The sequence below is a fragment of the Brassica napus genome, chromosome C9 (genome assembly GCF_020379485.1).
Source record: "Brassica napus cultivar Da-Ae chromosome C9, Da-Ae, whole genome shotgun sequence".
In the NCBI taxonomy this organism is placed as follows: domain Eukaryota; kingdom Viridiplantae; phylum Streptophyta; class Magnoliopsida; order Brassicales; family Brassicaceae; genus Brassica; species Brassica napus.
Window position 1 is genome coordinate 23,543,111 of NC_063452.1, and position 23,104 is coordinate 23,566,214.

A 23,104-nucleotide genomic window follows, 5' to 3' on the forward strand; every position below is an offset into this window, starting at 1 on the left:
TTAGGCAATATGTGCTTCGTCCTATCACCTTTTATGTAACCGTCCTTGAGCTGAGCAATGCACGCAACATTGTCCTCATACATCACGGTTGGCTCTTTGCTCTCGGCCATCCCGCAATCAGCTCGGACGTGTTGGGTCATCGACCTCAACCAAACACACTCGCGGCTGGCCTCATGTATGGCCAAGATTTCCGAGTGATTGGATGATGTGGCCGCGATGGTTTGTTTCATGGAACGCCATGAAATGGACCTCCATGTTTAAAGATATATCATGTCTGTGATCGAGCATGATGTGGATCTGATAGATATCCTGCATCAGCAAAGCCAACTAAACCATCTTTGTTATGGTTAGTATAATATAGACCCAAGTCTTTCGTTCCTTGCAGGTAACGAAGAACATGTTTAATCATGTTCCAGTGCCTTTGGGTCGGGCAAGAGTTAAACCTAGATAGTAGGTTCACGGCAAAGCTTATATCAGGCCGTGTGTGAGTTGCCAAATACATTAAAGCTCCTATGGCACTGAGATATGGCATTTCGGGACCTAGGACATCCTCATCGTCCATCTTGGAACAGAATGGGTCAGTGTCCAGACCGAGAGATCTCACGACCATGAAACTGGTCAGAGGATGGCAATCGACCATATTGAATCTCTTGAGTACCTTTTCTGTACATGCCATTTGATGCACAAGGATTCCATCACTTATGTACTCAAGCTGTAATCTGAAACAGAATTTTGTTTTTCCCGAGATCTTTCATCTCAAATTATTTCTTAAGGTATTCAACCGTTTGGGAAATCTCTCCAGAGGTTCCTAAGATATTTTATATCATTAACATATGCTTGTATACTTTAGTTCTCGAGAACCTGTTGCATTTGACAACTCAATACCCTCTGGGACTTTTATATATATCTCATTATCCAGTGGACCATACAAGTATGCGGTTTCTACATCCTTTAACCGCAAGTATATTTTTCTTCTTTTATGGCCAGACTTGTTAGGAATCTAAATGTTTGCTGTATCCACCACATGGGAGTATGTCTCCTCATAATTGATTCCTGGTCTTTGTGGAATCCTTGTGCATATGGCAGTGCCTTATATCTTGCTATCTCGCCATGTATCATTTTCTCCACAAAGACTCATTTTGTCCAACTTGTTTCATATCTAGAGGTGTCCAAACTATGTGACCAAAAAACTCTCTTTTCTTAATGAACTTAACTCCACGTCCCCTTTCCATTTGATCTAATCTGATTCGTTGAGTGCACTCATGTATGGACGTGGGTTCATGATCCTCATTCATTTCATAATCTCAAGTGCTACACTGCATGCAAATATATTATCAATGTCGACATTCTTTCTCTTGTTCCATTTGTGTCCCGGACATGACATAACTTATTGAGGTTTCATTATGACCTTCAGTACCCTGAAGCTTGGCGTCCCAAGCCTCATTGTTAGGCACCTTAGGTACAACCATTTTTTTATGGTTTCCTCATCCACGGCCGTGGCTTTTAAGTTTGTCCATCTTAGGATCGACCATGTCTAGGATTCCCTCGTCCACGGATTTATTAGCACCTTTCTTTAATATCCTAGGGATCTTATCTTTGGAAATTATTGGTCTACCACGTTTTCAAACGTGCCTTAGACTCAGTAGCAACTTGATTGTGTCCTTCTTGAACATCAATTCTTATTGGTGCATTAGCAGCTGGTATATATGACTTAGTCATTCTATTTGGGTCAGCAACGGAATCTGGCAATTGTTTAAGCTAGCTTTTGTATAAGCTTTTGGACTTCTAAATCTCATTCTTGAGTCCGAGGATCTTGTCAAGATATGGATGTTTGATTCCATGATATTTTTTTTACCATTTTACTGTTATCTCCCCCTAATGTTGGAAGTTCGGATTCATTGAAATGTCAATCCGCGTATCTGGCCTTTAAACAAATCACCCGTAGTTGGCTCGAGATACTTTGAAATCGTGGGGGAATCAAATCCAACATATATCTCCATCCTCCTTTGAGGTCCCATCTTTGTTCTCTGTGGTGGAGCAATTGGAACATAAACGGCATAGCCGAATGTCTTTAGATGGGAAATGTCAGGCTAGTGACCCGTAAGCAATTGTAATGGAGAATATCGGCCGCGTGTCCCCACGCTGAGACCGGAAGTCTCGACCTCATGAGTAATGGTCGAGCTATGAGCTGTATGCGTTGCATAAATGATTCGGCCAAGCCGTTCTGTGTATGTACATGTGCCACGGAGTGTTCCACACTTACCCCCATGGACATACAGTAATCATTAAATGCTTGGGAAGTGAATTCACCAGTATTACCAAGACGTATAGTCTGGAAATGAGCTCGTAATGAAATTATCTGAACAAGTAACTTGGCAAATGCCAAGTTTATCATTTCCTTAGTGACTTTAACTGGTGATGGCCTAGAAATGAGTTTCACTTGGGAACAAGCAACACAAGATATGTGCTTAGGGATGATTTGTTTCTCTTTAAGAGAATGGCCGTTTGAGTTTAGAGTGAAATTGTCGATTGCTTCTTTGTTAAAAATGGCATTGACTTCGATCATACTGACTTTAGCATGGTAAAGACCAGTAGATAGTGCGGGAATGGATTCTAAAACTTTCTTATTGCCATGGACGATATCAAATATTTAAATGAATTCTTTGTTTCCTTCGCCCGTGGTTTCAATATGAAAGCCATTCATTCGAATTTCTTTAAAGCTTAATAGACTTCTCTTAGATTTGGGTGAATACAAGGCATCTGATATCTCAAGATGTGTACCCATAGGCAACAGGGTGTTAGCCTGACCATGACCCTCTATGAGACTAGCTATACCCGCAATGGTGGAGATGTTGGCGTTTTTCAGAGTTAGGTTTATGAAGTATCTTTTGTCTTTTAAGATCGTGTGGCTTAGAGACTTCATTTATCAAAAACATTAATTTATTATTAAGTTTCAAAGAAATGACAACATTGGAAATGAAAACACCAAATCAAAGAACACCAAAATTTAGATTACAAATGTCGAAATCAAACTTCAGTCTTTAAGACAATCTGAAGTTTCATAATCCATAAGATCGTCCTTTCATGATCGAAATCATTTTCATCATCTTGATATGTCATATGGGCTTCAGGATTCTTCCCTTTCAAACTCTCTTGATAGAGGTCAACTAGATGCTTAGGAGTCCTACAAGTCTTAGCCCAATGATTGCTCATTCTACACCTATGACACACGGATTTGTCTGATGATTTGGTCGAGTGTTGGGGTTTGAATGTAGATCCACGGCCGCGACCATGGCCTCTTCCAAATGAGCCATGATCTCGTCCATGGTCTCGACCATTCCCTCGCCCGCGGCCAAAAGATCTTCGACCGCGGCTACGTCCGTTCGATTTGTCTCGACCACGGCCATTCTGGCCGTTTCCTTGAACATGGTTGGACTCTTTATTGTCCTCTGTTGTGTGTGCTTCAGGTAGTGGAGCTGATCCAAGAGGTCTCATCTGACTGTTTCTCATCAATAATTCATTGTTCTGCTCAGCGAGCAAGAGACAAGAAATAAGATTAGCATAGGTCTTGAAACCTTTCTCACGGTACTGTTGTTGTAACAGCATATTGCTTGCATGGAAAGTGGAAAAGGTTTTCTCAAGCATATCCTCATCCGTAATACTTTCACCACACAGTTTCATTTTAGAAACAATCTTAAACAGTACAGAGTTGTACTCGTCCACAGACTTATAGTCTTGGATCCCGAGATTCGTCCAATCAAACCGAGCCTTTGGTAAGATCACCGTTCTCTGGTGATCATATCTCGATTTCAATTCTTTCCAAATATCTAGTGGATTCTCAATGGTTAGATACTAATCCTTGAGACTCTCAGCTAAATGATGACGAATGATCAAGATGGCTCTGTATCGATCTTTTTCACTGGCATTATTGCCCTCGGTGATACATTCACCGAGATCCTTGGATTTCAGGATGATCTTAGCATCAAGCGCCCACTAAAGGTAATTATCTCTAGGGAGATTTAGGGCAGCAAAATCAAGGTTGTTGATTTTCGACATCTGAAATATTTTTCAGATCTTTTAGGAATAGGTTTTAGTGTTTAAACGATTAGGGTTTTATATTCAAACAATCAATCAAACCTTACGGCCAAGATCTATGTCTCTCGGCCAATAAGCAAGCCGCACGGCGATGGATGCAATCGGTTCACTCTTATGCATTTAGTTTGTCATGTAATTGCAACCCTAACATGGTTTCTATCAGTTCATACATGATGCAATCAGACAAGCAAAATCTCGGCCAAACAAAAGAACAAGCCATACGGCTATTTGATTTGATTCAATACCATTCCTAGAATAAGTTCTAGGTGCAATTTGCAATCAATCAAGTGTAATCAAATTAGGGTATGAATGCAACAAGGCCACACGGCCGCGAGATGATATGATCTAGAACAATTAACCTAGTAAGCAGTTTCAGATTCGATTTTAAAACAATCTAAACTAGGTTATTAGGGTTTCAGTTTAAACAATCCAAACGATTTCAATTTATTCAGATTTCAAGTTTAAGCAATCTTAACACCAGTTCTAGGTGATCAAATCAATCAATCAATGTTCAATTTCAAATAATAAAATCGATTTTCAAAACTAGGGTTTTAGGGTTTTGATTTTATTAACAAGCAATTTTAATTTCAGGATAATCAATTCAATCTCAATCAACATTCAATCAGTTTAATCAATCAATGTTTTCGAATTATGGTTTTAGGATTTTCGAAAATTTGATCTTAGATCAAAAGAATTTGATTTGAGATTCAAAACCATTAAGGCTTTGATTTTAATTGATCAATGGATCAATCTCGTTTTAGGGTTTGGAGATCGAACTTATAGAGCTTCGATTTACTCGTTAGGGATTAATCTATTATCCTATGCTTTTCATCTTAGAGATTATATTTTAGGGCTTCATTCTTTACAAACAACCAGATTCGATTCATTATGTTCTTAGAATTCGAAATACCTTTAGGTTTGTAGATTGTTGAAACCGGACCACCAAAGGATGAACCGCGAGCTGGACACGAATGGGACGCGAGTCGGCTCCTATCGAATCGCGAGCTGGCTGCTGTTGGATCGAGCTGTTTGCGAACAGACTGAGGCTGATGTCGCGAGTTTTCCTTGCTGGATCGGGAACGATCGCCAACTCCTATCGGGTTTCAAACGTCGGCTCGGGAACGCCTTGGTCGTCTGTCGCGAACGAGCTGGAGCAAACCGGGAACGCGAGCTGAGGCTGAAGTCGTCTAGGATCAGGAACGCCTAGGGGCTGGGGCTGATCGTCGGACGCGAGCTAGAACGGAGACGCGAACGGATTATGGTTTGTCGGGTTTGAATCGCCGGGTAGATTAGGGTTAGGGTATTGCGATTTGGTTTTTAGGCTCAGGGTGTTTTAGAGGCTTTCGTGCTGATAACGTGTTGTGAAACTTAGGATTTAGAATCTGTAAGTTATGTATATTATTAATGAATAAGTGTTATGTTCCCTTTATATATGAGTAACAAGAGAAATAAGTGGAAATACAAGAATATGAAAGATTACAAATCATAAACATAAGTAAATTAGGAAAACTAGAAGAATGAAAAGTTTTTTGGCCGTCTCTCTCTCATTCTCGGCTCTCTCTCTCTCCTCTCTCTCTCTCCTGCGGTCTGGGCCTCTAATAGATCAGACCGGTTATAGACATCCGATTTATAACATAAATCCATTTTTCTCCTCTTTCCAGAAAAGAAGACAAACGACTTTTCAGATTATTTACTACTCGTAAAACAAAAAGGCTTTTCAAAATATTTGCTCTTACATAATGTGGAAAACTCGCTTAAATATACTGATGTTACTCTACTAAAAACACTGTTGGGAACCCGCAAAATTGTAAGGGATGGTACTATAGACTATAGTTAATGTTGTCCATGTCAGTACGAATCAATACGAGAATTTAATGTTCTGACTAAAAAAATTCCTGTTTTTCTTCTCCTAATTTTGAAAAGTCAGTTAAATTTCATATTCAACATGACAAACTCTTTTGGGAATTTATTTTCGCACTAAACAAAAATCTAGCTTTATTTTTCCATTAAAAGACTATGTATATTGGTTACATATTTACATCAACCTATTTTCACTCCACGTCATCTTTTTTCTCTTATACATCATCTTTTTTTTTTCACTTCATAATTCAACACCCACTCAATTTATATTATCTCCAATGGTTTTGTTTAAAAAAAATTACAACACCATGTCCCACCAACTTTATTCATACTTTTACTTTATGCTTTTGTGATTACATCTTATAAGTAAAAAAGATGAATTTTTTATGTATTCAAATGAAATGAAACAAGTATCTATTTATAGAATATAAAAAATGATGAATTTTGATAATATATATATATATATATATAATTATAGTTATTATAAAATAATTGATGTTAAATAATTGAGATGAAAAAATTTAGTATAAAACAACTCTTTCTCTTTCTAAATATTGGTCCAATCAATATTCGCCACGTCATACATGAAAAATCCACTTTTTTTTCAACACCCGTTGATAAATTTCAACACTGATTTTGCCACATCATATCTTTTACTTTTACAACAAACCATTGTAAGCTTATCAACAGTTGATAAATCTCCCTAGTCTAAACAAAAATATAGCAGTGATACTTTTTTTTCTTTTGAAAAGAATCTAGCAATGATTCATAATTGAAAATATGATTTAGTGTTGAATAATTATTAATTCTATTTTCTTAGAAGAAGATCTTATACGAGCTTTGAGACTTGTATATTAGGCTTACCCAAGTCTCGAAGCCCATATAAGGTCTGCTTTGAGCCCGTTAGAAACCTTTCGTGGCTCCAACGAGTGACATAAGCAACATAACAATACAAATCATATTCATATATACAGACTACACATGAGTATAAAAATAGTTGGAATTTTTTTAAAATCGATTTATTGTTAGGTGTGTTGAAGCCGGAAAACCGGACTGACATAAAAGATAAAATAAAAGCGATGTTAAGGAAATAAACGAATGTAAAAACGAATACAAGAACGATAAGAAATCGTATTCGCGAAGAGACATGGAGTCGAGATATGATCTCTTTCCTTAACTCAAAATATTCGCTCCGTTAGTGAGACGGGACTGTACGAATATAGAGTCCCAGGATACAACCATGGCAGACGAATCACGCCTCACTCGTGATCGCTCTATCGAACTATAAACTCTACGAAATACTCTCGTATTTAAGACTTACGCAAAGGGATTTTCGCTGTTGGTTTGATGTGTAAACGTTAGAGAAATGAGAAGAGAGACGAGTTGTACTTAACGAGATGGACGAGGAGCGACTTCCCGTAACTGTTGCATAACGTGCGCTCGTTAGTGGGGATTTGGCAAAGATCTCGGGAAGTTCAAGTTACGAACTTATTCCCCAAGACTCGCTATCTCTCTCTTTCTTATCTCGTTTAAATATCTCGAGAGGATAAACATCATGACGTTTTTATTTCCTAGACAAACTGCTTGTCGTTTCAAAATAAAATGCATGTCGTTTTTGAGATTTTAAATGGCAAAATGTTGAGCTTAACTTGGTCCAAAAAGAATATTCTTATCGGGCCGGAGGCCCTCCACCAAGACCCAAGACCCAAGACCCAAGACCCAAGACCCAAGACCCAAGACCCAAGACCCAAGACCCAAGACCCACGCCCACGCCCACGCCCACGCCCACGCCCACGCCCACGCCCATGCCGAGCCGAGCCGGGCGGACGGCGGCGGCGGCGCGCGTGGGGAGTCTCTTCCTTCTCTGACTCGTTTAAACAAGTGAGTGTGTTATCCCATATATAAACATCTCACTTTTGCTCCTCTTCCCCGATGTGGGACAAACTCATTACTACTCTATTACTACTTCTGGGCTTTTCATTTAAATGAAACCCAAAACATTTCTTTTCATTTATGAACAAACCCAAAAACCCAAAAACATTGATCCAACAATCCCCCACATGAATAGAAATGACTCTTCTAAACATATGCAGACTAAATGCAGACTCAATAGACTCTAAAAACTTTACTTATTCTAATCATGACTAAACTAGACAGACTTATCGAGAGTGTTTGCGAAAACTTCACTGTGTTTGAGTTGGTGGCATTTTTAAACCTTGAACCACCCATAGTTAATATCTGTCGGGTTTACTTTACTAGAGGGTGAACATGATGTCTTGAACCAACCGGTGTTTTATGTATACCGAGACAAGAGGCATAACGCAGCTTCATTTTCTCGTAGAACTTAGTTCTCTATTGTGTTCATTGTGGCCCTAAACTATTCCTGGTTTTCATGAGTGAACTTAGAGAATATAGCCTTGCATTCATTCTCCTAGAGACGGTCCCATTTCACACTCATTAGGTGATTGACCATGAAAAGTATTGAGTAATACTCCGCTTAGAAGCTATGGAATCATTAAAAGCTTATGCTTATCCTTCTCACATTTGTTAGCACTTTTATCATCGTAGGAGCTGGGAAAAGACTACTTTGTCTCAAGTGCTTTGGTTAGATTATGTTTGGTTTTGTTTTCCCTTTGAACCTACGTCTTGGGATCTCCAGTCATGATAGGTAGGGTTGCAATCAAGCATCCTCATTCGTTATAGGCTTTAAACCCATTCCTTTTGATGATTTAGCAACAACATCTCGTGACAAACCTTTAGTAAATGGATCCGCTAGGTTGTCTGCCGATTTGATGTAGTCTATTGTGATTACACCAGTTGAGATAAGTTGTCTAATGGTTTTATGTCGTCTTCTGATGTGACGAGATTTACCATTGTAGAGATAATTCTAAGCCCGAGCTATAGCTGATTGACTATCACAATGTATTCGTATAGCTGGCACTGGTTTCTCCCACATAGGAATATCTTCCATAAAATTTCTAAGCCATTCAGCTTCTTCTGCTGTTTTGTCTAAGGCTATGAACTCAGATTCCATGGTTGATCTGGCTAACACTGTTTGTTTGGTAGATTTCAATGATATTGCTGCTCCTACTAGTGTAAATACATATCCACTCGTGGATTTTGAGTTTTTAGAATCTGATATCCAGTTAGCATCACTGTATCCTTCTAAAACTGCTGGTTCTTTACCATAGTGAAGCCCAAAAATTTTGGTGTAGCGCAAGTAATTGAGTACCCTCGTTATAGCTTTCCAGTGTGTATGACCTGGATTACTTGTATATCGACTAAGTACGTTTACTGCATGCGCTAGATCTGGTCTAGTACAATTGGTCAAGTACATGAGACTTCCGATCACACGTGCATACTCGTTTTGTGAAACCGCTTCACCTTAATTCTTTGTCAAGTGCATTTGGGGATCTAACGGAGTTTTTGCCGTACTATTAGAGTAATTTTTAAACCTCTCTAATATTGTTTGAGCATAATGAGATTGGGTTAAGATAATTCCGTTTTAATTTCTTGTGACTTTAACCCCGAGAATTACATCTGCTAATCCCAAGTCTTTCATCTCAAATGTCCATTTGAGCATGTTTTTTGTTTGACTGATAATGTCTTTACTGCTTCCAATAATGAGCATATCATCTACATATAGACATAGCAAAACATACCCATTTTTGGTAGTTTTGTAGTATATGCATTTGTCACATTCATTTATTTGAAACCATTTGACATCATTGTATTGTCAAATTTTTCGTGCCATTGTTTAGGAGCTTGTTTAAGCCCATAAAGTGACTTTACAAGTCGACATACTTTGTCTTCTTGTCCGGGAATGACAAAACCTTCAGGTTGTTTCATGTAAATTTCCTCTTCTAAATCACCATTTAGAAAAGCAGTTTTTACATCCATTTGATGGATTTCTAAGTCTCTTAAGGCTGCGATAGCTATCATCAGTCTTGTTGATGTTATTCTCGTCACTGGAGAATATATATCAAAATAGTCAAGGCCTTCCTTTTGTCGGAATCTTTGAACTACAAGCCTAGACTTGTATTTTCCACCAGGTTTTCGTGTCATTATCCATTTATTCCCTAATGCTTTGCAGCCAGGTGGTAAATCAGTTATGTAATAAGTATAATTTTGCATGATCGAATCAAATTCATGCCTGACAGCTTCGTTTCAAAATGAAGCTTCTGGTGAAGCCATGGCTTCTGCCAAAATTTTTGGAACATTTTCTACTAAAAATGCCATTAGGAAATCTTCTCCAAAAGATTTTTCTTTTCGAGCTCTTTTGCTCCTTCGAGGTTCATCTTTTTCTTCATTTTCTGAAATATCATTTATAGAAATCTCGACGTTTGTCTCAGTTTCTGAGTTTTTGTCATTGTCTTTTTTTTCTCGAGTTCGTTTTGAACCTTGTTTTTCCTTATATGGAAAAATATTTTCGAAGAAAGATGTATTTCTTGATTCCATGACTGTATTTTCATGAATGTCTGATATTTCAGATTTATGTACCAGAAATTGATAAGCATTACTGTTATGTGCATATCCGATGAAGATGCAATCCACTATTTTAGGTCCAATAGTGACCTTCTTTGGTGGCGGTACTGCAACTTTTGCCAGGCACCCTCACACTTTGAGGTATTTATACGAAGGTAAATTACCTTTCCATAATTCATATGGAGTTTTGCCAGTTACTTTGTGTGGAATTTTGTTGAGGATATAATTAGTGGTAAGCAATGCTTCCCCCCACATGTTCTGGGGTAACCCAGATTCCTGCAACATTGCATTCATCATCTCTTTTAGAGTTCGATTTTTGCGTTCAGCAACTCCATTAGATTCTGGTGAGTAAGGAGCTGTAGTTTGATGGATTATTCCATGTTCTTTACAGAATGCATTGAATGGACCATCATACTCGCCTCCTCTGTCGCTTTTAACTACTTTAATAGTTGTTTTAAGCTGATTTTCGACCTCGAGTTTAAATTCTTTAAATTTTTCTAAGGTTTCATCTTTGCTATGTAATAAATATACATAACAATATTTTGTGCAGTCATCTATGAAGGTCACAAAGTACTTTGTACCACCTCTAGTTTATAAGTATTTTAAATCACATAAATCTGTGTGAATTAAATCTAGAGGTTTATTAGTTCTTTCAACACGAGGTGATGGCGTTTTCGTGAGCTTAGCCTGTACGCATACTTCACATTTTTGTTTACTTGTTTTGCATTTAGGAATTAGATTTAAATTCATTAATCTTTGTATAGATTTGTAGTGTACATGGCCTAATCTTTCATGCCATATATTAAAAGACTCAACCAAATAAGCAATCGGGTCTTTCTTATTCATTGAAACTTTTGAAGCTACAACTTTCGGAGGGACTGTCATTACATTCAACTTGACAAGTCCACCCTTAACATACCCTCTTCCCAAATACATCCCATTTTTCCTAATCACGAGCTTGTCCGCCTCAAAATTTGTGGCGAATCCATTCTTGCTGAGCAAGGTTCCCGAGACCAGGTTCTTCCTCATGTCAGGCACATGCTTCACATTCGTCAGAGTGACCTCATTTCCAGATGTCATCTTCAAAATCACATTGACGCGTCCTTCAATCTTGGAGACTGCAGTGTTTCCCATCTTGAGCTTCTCCTCAGTCATGCTTTTCTGATAGGTGCTGAACATCGCCCTATCGGTGCAAATGTGGGTGATTGCACCAGTGTCATACCACCATTCCTTGGGGTTGTTGCTTTCAACCATGTTGGCTTCAGTCACCACAACAACGACATCCTCCTCTGTGAGATTTGCCTGAGCCTTCTCATCCTTGATCTTTTTGCGACACTCAACAGTCTTGTGCCCCACTTTGTGGCAGTAGTGACATTTCCCCCTGAACTTCTCCACATTCTCATTCGCATTCGCATTGATTTCAATGCCTTTGTTCTTGAAGTTTTTTCCAGAAGCCTTCAGGGCTGCAGCAGTTCTGGAAGGCTTGGCAGGAGAATGGGCGTGTGCCTTTCCTTTGCCTTTGTGCTCAGCCATGTTGACACTGTGCTCCTTAGCAGTGACCTTGTCAGCAATTCGGTTTCTGGATTCCATCTGAAGCCTCATGATGAGCTCCTCGAGCCCCATCTTCTTCTTCTTGTGCTTCAAGTAGTTCTTGAAATCCGCATAGCTTGGAGGAAGCTTTTCAATGAAGCTGAGAGTTGTGAATGTCTTGCAGATGGACATTCCTTCAGCAGCGATTTCATGGCAAATGAGCTGAAGCGCTTCCACCTATTCTATGATGGGTTTTGAATCCACCATTTTGAAGTCGTGGAACTTTGAGACCACATACTTCTGGCAGCCAGCGTCCTCACCTCTGTACTTCTTGTCCAGTGATCTCCATAGCTCTTTCGCCGTGGGGATCTCACAGTAGACACGGTACAATGGGTCAATGAGACGACCCAAAATGTAACCTTTGCAGATGAAGTCGGAATGCACCCATATGTCAACAGTTGTAAGACTGTGAACATCATCAATCCCGTACGGAATCAGGGGCTTGTCCTCCTGGATGAACTTGTCCAGTTTTATCGTTGTCAGGAAGAACATCATCTTCTTCTGCCACGTTTTGAAGCCTTTGCCATCAAACTTGTCTGGCATCAACCCTTGAGTGAACAAGCTAGGTACAGCCGGAGGAGTTTGAACTGCCACCGGACCACTTGCAGTTGCTGATACTGAACCCGTCTGATAAAGACCAGCACCGAATAGGCTACGGCGAGTGGTTTCATCAGCAGCATTTCCCGCAGGGAGGATAGTGCTCGTTGTTGCTGCAGCGGTTGTCAAGCCAGTTGCATCAGTTGCTGCAGCGTTGAGTGGAGTCTGAATGACATCCGTGGTGTCAATGGGGGTGTTGTTATCGTTTGTCATTTTTCTGCAGAGAAAACATGAAAAAACGGATTAGTACTCCATTCAACAAATAATATATTATTTTAAGGAAAATAATAGTCTAAAATCGATGTTCATTTTTGGTGTTTGAACCAAATTATATCGATATAAGTCTTGAAAAAATGTTTTGCAAGCTCGCTTAGAAGCGTTTGCAGAAACCATTTTTATAGACTTAGAATGTTTCACAAACTCACTTAGAAACCATTATCAAAAAAAGTTTTGCGAAAAATGCTACAAAGCAATCCGCAAAGCGTAATGAAATAAACAATAAACGTTTCGCGGAAGTGCTAAAAAGCAAATCGCAAACACGTTACGAAATAAGAACAAACGTTTCGCGGAAGTGCTAGAAAGCAAATCGCAAACCCCGTTATGAAATAAGAATAAACGTTTCGCGGATGTGCTAGAAAGCAAATCGCAAACACGGTTCCAAAATCCGTTTTTATAATCGTTCTTCAACCCGATTTGAGCTTTAGACATAAAGCGATTTTGAGTTAAGATTGTTGAAGCCGGAAAACCGTACTGACATAAACGATAAAATAAAAGCGATGTTAAGGAAATAAACGAATGTAAAAACGAATACAAGAACGATAAGAAATCGTATTCGCGAAGAGACATGGAGTCGAGATATGATCTCTTTCCTTAACTCAAAATATTCGCTCCGTTAGTGAGACGGGACTGTACGAATATGGAGTCCCAGGATACAACCATGGCAGACGAATCACGCGTCACTCGTGATCGCCCTATCGAACTATAAACTCCACGAAACACTCTCGTATTTAAGACTTACGCAAAGGGATTTTCGCTGTTGGTTTGATGTGTAAACGTTAGAGAAATGAGAAGAGAGACGAGTTGTATTTAACGAGATGGACGAGGAGCGACTTCCAGTAACTGTTGCATAACGTGCGCTCGTTAGTGGGGATTTGGCAAAGATTTCGGGAAGTTCAAGTTACGAACTTATTCCCCAAGACTCGCTATCTCTCTCTTTCTTATCTCGTTTAAATATCTCGAGAGGATAAACATCATGACGTTTTTATTTTGTAGACAAACTGCTTGTCGTTTCAAAATAAAATGCATGTTGTTTTTGAGATTTAAAATGGCAAAATGTGGAGCTTACGGCGGTGCGCGTGGAGAGTCTCTTCCTTCTCTGACTCGTTTAAACAAGTGAGTGTGTTATCCCATATATAAACATCTCACTTTTGCTCCTCTTCCCCGATGTGGAACAAACTCATTACTACTCTATTAGTATTTCTGGGCTTTTCATTTAAATGAAACCCAAAAACATTTCTTTTCATTTATGAACAAAGCCATTGGGCTTTATTGATCCAACAAGGTGAAGTTTTGAGTAACGTTTACATACAAATGATTAGTGACAAAAAACAAAAAGGATTGAGAGAGGTCTTCAAATATGCCAAGGTGCAGATATGCAATAGAATATGCCACCGACAAAGAAAGTAATATGGACGGCTGAGATAACTTCTTAGGGGATCGTATAAGATCTGACCAAGCAAAATGAACTTTTCTTTCAATTGTCATAGTACCAATTTTTAAAAAACTTTTACCACATACTTGATATCAATTTAAATTTATTTTAAAAATAATCATCTTCATTAATACTTTAATTTTATAATAAAAATTAAACTAACTTTTATTAATCATTTATAAAAGCTTATAAACCCAACCACAAATATAAATAATAAATCATGAACAATAATTACAAAACACTAAAATCAAATGCTAGAGTATTTTGATTGAGTGTAAATTTTAAAAATATTAGTTAACTTATGATATTTCGAATAATTGTTTTTTAGAGTTTAGTGATTATTGTTTAGGGTTTAATATCTAGGGATGAAATTGAATTTAAATACTTCTATAAATGTTTTGTCAATTATTTATAAACATTTATAAATAGTTTAGGGTAATTAATTGAACATTTAACTTTTTAATCATAAATTTAAAATAATTATTTAAAATATAAATTTGAAAATAGTATTAAATTTGTGGTACAACTGTAATTTCATAAGAACAACAAAAATTATCTAAAACATCATACATATTGAAATAGAAGAAGTATAAAAATTATCTAAAACATCATACATATTGCACAAAAAATACATACATAAGTAGCTAAATGTCTCTATAAATTGGAATTGCACATAATGAAATTGCGGACTGTTTATTACGAGATCATTTCATAGAGAGCTTTGTTATATTGGTTATTCTATTTCGGTCTGGTTATCCAGATTACCTCAAGTCTGAGTAATAGAATTGTTCGTTGTAAAAAAAGAATAAAAAAAAATATATATATCTTTATATATAAAGTATGGTTTGCTCTCTCAGAGCCACCTAGGATTCCAGCTAGATAAGTCAAAGTTTCTGGTGTCGACACGTGTCCACTATTGAAAACTCACCGTATCACTTAAACTCCAGCGATGGGCTTTTTGGATTTTTGTGGCCCGCGAAGATGGAATCCTGCCTAATCCTAATTTTGACGCCGCTCTTCTTCATCTTCACGTAGGGGAACCAATCAATCTAGGGTTCATCCTTTTCTTCCATATTTGTAAGCTCAATCGACAATGGTGTTTTCTGAAAGTTTTTCTGCAACAAATCTTTATAGTGAATCTCTTGCTCGAGCTCAGTTCATTCTGTTTCTTCTGGGATTCTTTTCTTTGGAACGTTACGAACTGCATTGAATCATCATCATTAACAACTGACTTTACTCTTCCATTCACTCCTACCATGATTTTCTCATTCATTGCATCTTCCCTCTCTGAAAAGCGGTGGATTAGCTATAAAAAGGTTAGCTTTCATCCGTAAACATCATCCTCTGTTTCGCTTGAATGGCTAACTAATCCATCTCTTATAATTCTTATCAGATTTTCAATCTAAGAAAGTTTAGTCGATTTATTTGTTTCTAATTTCCATTCTTATGCTCTTTCAGTTAATGTTGATTTTTTTTTAATTGGATCGTTTTTGATTTGCAGGACCCTACAAATCCTATGCCAAAAGATACAATTTTGGATGTTCTTAGAATTTTAGTTGGAATTTTAGTTGGTAAGGAATCTAACACTCTTTCTTATATGGTGTTCCATGATGTCTTAAAATAAATGTTTTCTTTTCTCTGTAGTTGTAAAAAAATCCATCAAATTCTCATTCATTGTAAAGCCTGAAAGGTAATATACATACATCAACTCCTTATTGCTTTTCGTATTTTATATTAAAGGACATTCTTTGGTGGTCTTTTATGTGATTAGTTATTTGCAAGATATTAGTGGTTTGATGGTTATGGTAAACTCAATATGAATGCATCATATGACAAGTTGTTTGGTGGGGTTTTAAGAAAAGTCCAGAGCTGGTGTTTATCATCGGTGCTATAACATCTTGCTTACCTTCAGGTTCTTCTCAATAGAGCAATAAACTTTGTTCTGTTTTTATTTATCTTTGATGATTGACTCAGAATGTGCTTTAGTTTTGCAGATTTCTGAAATCTTATAACAACGCATGGCTATCTGAAGGATCCCATCAAAGTTCGTTTGATGACTCTTAACTCTTAAGCTTTAAATTATATATTACATGACTATCTCTGTAGAAATCCATAGTTTGTGCTAAGCTACAGAAGATATCTCTCTGCTGCACTTAGCCGATAAGTTGATCCCTTTGGACCACAAGTCTGCGTGTTGAAAGTGGAGACAAATGGATTTGAATTTCATAGAGGAATCTGATATTGTGAGATTGAGGCAGTGTCTCTTGAGCTTTATGTATTATTATCACGGCTATGGCTTCACAGCAATCGTTGGCATTAACGGTTTTCTTAACTCCTTCATTAATGGACAAAATGGGCAAATGGACATAACGATCGGACATGAATTGTTGCTTTAAGTCTTCTTTCTCCTTCACTATCACCACAAGTAGCAAGATGACTACTATGAAGGCTATCGTTGATCTGTAATTTTTTTCTCAATATCTAAAAACAAAATTGAATAAGCCAGGTTATAAAGAAGCTTTGCAATCTGGTGTTTTGTGATTATCTATTAATTTACTGTAATCATGTTGAGGTAGATCATCTTCCTGTTCGTCTTGGTCGTATGTTTGTTAGAGACATGACACTAAGGAAGTTGACTTTGCCATTTAGAAAATGGACTTGGTCCTTTTAGTTTTAAAATATTATTATTTCGTGCACAATATTTTTGATAATTTAAATTTTACTAGATTTGTTGTCGATTTGTGTGACAATATCCTAAATATATTCACATTAACCTTATTGTATAGAATAAAATAATGGAGTTGTTAGAAAATGACCAAGTATTTTAATTACCAGTTTGTGGTTTGTTTTAGTCTGAACTAACTGAAAGAGAGATTTGACCAGAGTTTAGATCTTACTAAGTACATAGCCGTTCAAAATCTCTAAAACAAAAATTTTGGAATAGAACTGAACTTGAAACAAAATCAATAATCGAATGGATATCTAATTTTTATCATAAAATTTACATACTTAAAATATTAATTATATTAATTTTCAAAATAATCAAATAATCAAATAATTAAAATTATTATTTATAACTAAAATATTGAGAAACCGAAATATCATATTATTTAAGTTGTTATAAAAATAGTTAAAATTAAGGTTACATATAGCTGAGACTAAAGTTTTAAAAAAAAATTACATTAAAATTGTTTTAAAGGCCAAAATAAGTATATTTTTTATGAATTGTAAACAGAGAATGTTATTATATTTTATTTAATTTAATGTGATTTTTAAAAAATACTTGAATAAAAATCTCAACTCTAATTTTGATAATTTAAATTTCACTAGCGTTTGTTGTCGAATTGTGTGACAATGCACTCAATCTATTGACATTAACCTTATTGTGTAGAATAAAATAATGAATTTGTTAAAAAGGACCAAATATTTTAATTTCCGATTTGTTTTAGTTTGAAGTGCTGATAAAAACATTTCATTGTCACTTGAATGATGTCTTACAACTGAACTAACTGAAAAGGAGATTTGGCCAGAGTTTAGATCTTACTAAGTACATAGCCGTTCAAAATCTCTAAAAAAAAATTTGGAATAGAACTGAACTTTAAGCAAAATCAATAATCGAATGGATATCTAATTTTTTCTCATAAAATTTACATACTTACAATATTAATTATATTAATTTTTAAATAATCGAATAATTTAAAATATTATTTATAACTAAAATATCCAGAAACCGAAATATCATATATTTAACTTGTTATAAAAATAGTTAAAATTAATGTTACATGTAGCTGAGACTAATTTGTTTATAAAAAAATTGCATTAAAATTGTTTTAAAGGCTGAAATAAGTATATTTTTAAGTATTGTGAACAGAGAATGTAAGGTTATTTTATTTAATTAAATGTGACTTTATAAAAATACTTAAATAAAAAGCTCAACTATAATTTTGATAATTTAAATTTCACTAGGGTTTGTTGTCGTTTGTGTGACAATGTCCTCAATCTATTGACATTAACTTTATTGTGTAGAATAAAAGAATAGAGTTGTTAGAAAATGATCAAATATTTTAATTACCGGATTGTTTTAGTTTGAAGTGCCGATAAAAATATTTCATCGTCACTTGAATGATACATTCAAAAGGCCAAATTAGTCTGTTTCCTCATAGATGAAGTAATTTTGGGCACATCTATCCACAACTGAACTGAACTGAAAAAAGAGATTTTGTTCGAGTTTAGATCCTACAATTACATAGCCGTTCTAAAATCTCTAAAACAAAATTTTTGGAATAAAACTGAACTTGAAAAAAAAAATCAATAATAGAATGGATATCTAAATTTTTATCATAAAATTTACATACTTAAAATATTAATTATATTAAGTTTCAAAATAATCAAATAATTTAAAATATTATTTATAACTAAAATATCCAGAAACCGAAATACCATAATATTTAAGTTGTTATAAGAATATTTAATGTTACAAATAGCTGAAATTATGTTTTTTAAATTGCATCAAATTTTTTTTAAAGGATAAAATAAGTACATTTTGTAAGTATTGTGGACGGAAAATGTAAGGTTATTGTATTTAATTTAATGTGAATTTTTTAAAAAATACTAAAATAAAAAGCTCAATTTTTAATTTTAATATTGGTATGAAAATAAAAATATATAATTGCATAGTCTAACAAAAAGAGAACAAACAAAAATAACATAAATGAAATTAGATCATTTATAATAAAACAAACAATTAAAATATATATACCAACATAATAAAAATAGAATATACCTTCATTAATAATCGCAATAATTATATTAGAAAATTTTGTTGACCGTAATAGAACTATTTTGAGTTTTTTACAAGAAACGAGATAAAACAATTAATGATAAAAATTGCAAAAAATAATGTTTCATGCATAATTAAAATAAAGTCATTTAAATTAAGAATAAATATTAAAAACAAATGTAATGAGACAAATTCCCGCGCGAAGCGCGGACTTGCCATAGTATATACATATATATATAATGATCGTGTGGGACATTAGTCCACTACAAGAAAACAGCGGTATTCTGACGGACATTCCGACGGAAAATGAAATCCTCGGAATTTCCCGAGGAATTTCCGAGGATATCCCAAGGAAACCCAAAATTTGGTTTCCTCGCAATTTCCTCGGAATATACCGACGGAATTCCGAGGAAATATCAATCCGTCGGAATATTCTTATGAAATACCGAGGAAAAATGTATTCCTCGGAAAAAACTGATGAATTCCGAAGATATATTATAGCCGTTGGAGAGCCGTTGGGGGATTTTAAAAATTCCGAGGAAATTCCGACGAACTAGCCGTTGGCGTCGGAATTCCGTCGGAATTTCCTCAGTCTGTCGGCAGGATTTCAACTATAAATACAAGTACTCCTCTTCCTCTTCATTCACTCCATATCTGCATCCTCCCTCTTACTCTATTCACACACGAATTTGATTCATAAAAAACATGTCTTCTTCAAATTATTTTCGTTCTTGGATCGATCGACCTCATTTGGATCCAAACACGAGATTGGTTACGGAAGAATACCAACGAGGTATAACCGAATTCATGGGGTTAGTTCACCGACAACCGGAAGCAAAAACAGGTATGTTAAGATGTCCTTGCTCTAATTGTAAAAATAGAAAGGTTATTAAAAAGTGGGATGTTTGGACTCATCTATATTTGAGTGGGTTTACACGAAGTTACAAAATTTGGTATCATCATGGGGAAACTGATTATGAACATGGTAATACTAGCGAACCTCAGCCAGCGGTTAGATTAGAAGAACCAATTAGAACGGATGTAGATTATGGTGTAGGTACTGAGGAGATGGTAAATGATCATTTTAGAGGGGAAGATTTACCCAATGCACAAGCTAGGAGATTTTATGATATGTTGGATGCTGGAAAGCAACCATTGTACGAAGGTTGTAGAGATGGTCATTCAGCTTTATCATCTGCTACAAGATTGATAGGCATTAAAACAGATTATAATTTGGCTGAAGACTGTGTGGATGCGATTGCTGATTTTGTAAAAGGTATTATACCCGAGGATAATGCAGCTCCTGGTTCATACTACGAGGTTCAGAAACTCGTAGTTGGTCTTGGTTTATCGTATCAGGTAATAGATGTATGCAGCGACAACTGCATGATTTATTCGAGGGCGGATGAACAGCGGGTTACATGCAAATTTTATGGAAAGCCTCGTTATAAAGATACGAGTGGAAGAGTTCCAGTGCCATATAAGAGGATGTGGTATTTGTCTTTGACGGAAAGGTTGCAGAGGTTGTATCTGTCTGAACGCACAGCGCAACCAATGAGATGGCATGCGGATCAACAGATGGTGAGATCAGACATCCTTCAGATGCAAAAGCGTGGAAGCATTTCCAATCAAAGTATCCCGAGTTTGCGTATGAGAGAAGAAATGTCTACCTTGGATTATGTACTGATGGTTTCAGTCCGTTTGGCAAGAGTGGAAGACAGTATTCTCTATGGCCAGTCATTCTTACACCATACAACCTACCCCCAAACTTGTGCTTGCGACAAGAGTTTTTGTTTCTCTCGATTCTCGTTCCCGAACCAGAGCATCCTAAGAGATCACTTGATGTGTTTCTTCAGCCACTAATATATGAGTTGCAACAACTATGGGCTCAAGGTGCTGAAACATACGATGTTTCGTGTAAAGAAAACTTTCAAATGTGGGCAGTACTAGTGTGGACAATAAGTGATTTTCCAGCATATGGTATGTTATCTGGATGGACAACGCATGGAAGACTATCATGTCCATATTGTCAAGATAACACTGATGCTTTCCAACTAAAACACAGAAGGAAAACGTGTTGGTTTGACTGTCACAGGAGATTCCTACCACCTGATCATCCATATCGTAGGAGTAGGAATTTGTTTGCGAAGAACAAGAGGGTGTTTGACAGTCCACCTCCAGAAATTTGTGGGAAAGATTTGAAGACACAACTAAGAGATTTTGGTGCAGAAAGGACGCCAGACGTCGGTGGACATGAGCGTTTTCCGGTAGATGCTGTTGGAGACCTACATAACTGGCACAAAAAAAGTATTTTCTGGGATCTGCCATACTGGGAAGATCACCTGGCAAGAGAATTGGAACTTGGTGGTCCTGTGCAGTATAGATGGATGTATCTGTATGAGCGGTATATATTCCATTTGAAGAAGATGGTGAAAAATTTAAGTAGGGTGGAAGGTTCTATAGTCGCACAGATGATCAATGAAGAAACTTCAAACTTTGCCGAGTACTACTTTCCAGCAGAAGTTCAGACCAAAAATAGAATACCTGTTCGGCATGATGATAGAGGCGAAGGGGCAACATATCATGTTACGGTTCCAGACATTTTCACAGACGTTGGACGACTTAGCGGAAAACCAAAGGACCGTCGACTTACTGAGCAGGAGCGCAGTAATTTGCAAACATATTTGCTCACCAACTGCGAAGATGTTCTTCAATATGAGAGGTAAATAAATAAGCTTACAAATTTTTATTTTAAAAAGTTAAAATTTAAATCTTAATTAATTACATTATTGTCATCATATGTACAAGATTTTCATGGCAGAAAAGAGGTTCGAATATAGATACACCACAGAGGACGAACTAGAAGAAATGAAGCAGAGAGAATTTTCTGGGTGGATGTTTACTTATGTGAGTGCTTTAAACAAATTAAAATATCATTTATCACATATTTATACTAATTCACATTTATTGATATATAGGTGTCTGCTGGTTTGGCCAGAGGTGAAACATTTGACGATTGGATACGCGAGATGGTCGTTGGACCAAAATTTGTTGTGAAGTCATATCCGAGATTTTGTACTCGAGGATATGCATTCACAACTCAGAAGATGAGACGTTCGAGTACGACTTATGATGCTGGCGTTTGTTCTGCATCAGGAGATGATGTATGCTACGAACACATACATGAGATTTTGGAAATCCAGTATTTGGGCATGGTTGGATTGCGCTGTACTGTTTTCTATTGTGATTGGCACGACAACACTCTAGATCGAGGTGTGAGAACATATGCATTTGGTGTTACATCAGTAAATTCGAGGCGAAAGCTGCAATATTATGATCCTTTCATTCTTGCTTCTCAGGCCGATCAGGTAATTAAATGTTAATTATTTAGAATGATTCATCATCATATGTATTAATTTATAATTTTACTAATAATTTTTTAAATGTTACAGGTTTGTTATATCAAGTACCCCCGGGTAAGGAACAGAGATGATCTATGGGTTACTGTTACAAGACTCAACCCGAGAGGCCGAGTTCAGGGAAGTTATGAGCTGGAAGACCCACTACAACCAAGCACATCCGGCAAGTTAAGTGCAGCAGAAGATTTAGCTGGAATTGGCCTTGTAGTCGATTTAACCGACTTCGGAGAGGAAGCCGTCGTTCACGTAGAGGATGAACCAGTGATTGGAGAGTTTCACCAAGATCCAGATTCAGATTCATCTGGTGATGATGACTCGGAAACAGACTAGCATCGACTTTTTTTTTTTTTTGGAATATTCCGACGGAATTCCGAGGAATATAAGGGTTTCCTCGGAATTTCCTTGGAATATTCCAAGGAAATTTCGAGGAAATAGGGTTTTTAAACCGAAAACAACGTTTTGCGGTTTGAATAACACTTATATAACCCTTATTAAGTGTCTTAGATTGATTATGAAGTCAAACATTTGTTCCTTACCCTATAATAAACACTTTTCCGATTGTATGAA

General features: G+C 36.5%; 1 long non-coding RNA gene across 2 annotated transcripts; it reads left to right on the top strand.

The window, feature by feature from the left end:
- The first annotated feature begins 12,491 nt into the window (after nt 1-12,491).
- On the top strand, nt 12,492-17,037 carry LOC125592886. Of its 2 annotated transcripts, XR_007328613.1 has the most exons (5): nt 12,492-15,654; nt 15,840-15,909; nt 15,983-16,028; nt 16,110-16,250; nt 16,333-17,037. It is a non-coding gene; the product is annotated as an uncharacterized LOC125592886 (long non-coding RNA). The 2 variants fall into 2 exon arrangements; XR_007328614.1 differs by having other exon boundaries at nt 16,110-17,037.
- Nucleotides 17,038-23,104: the final 6,067 nt, after the last annotated feature.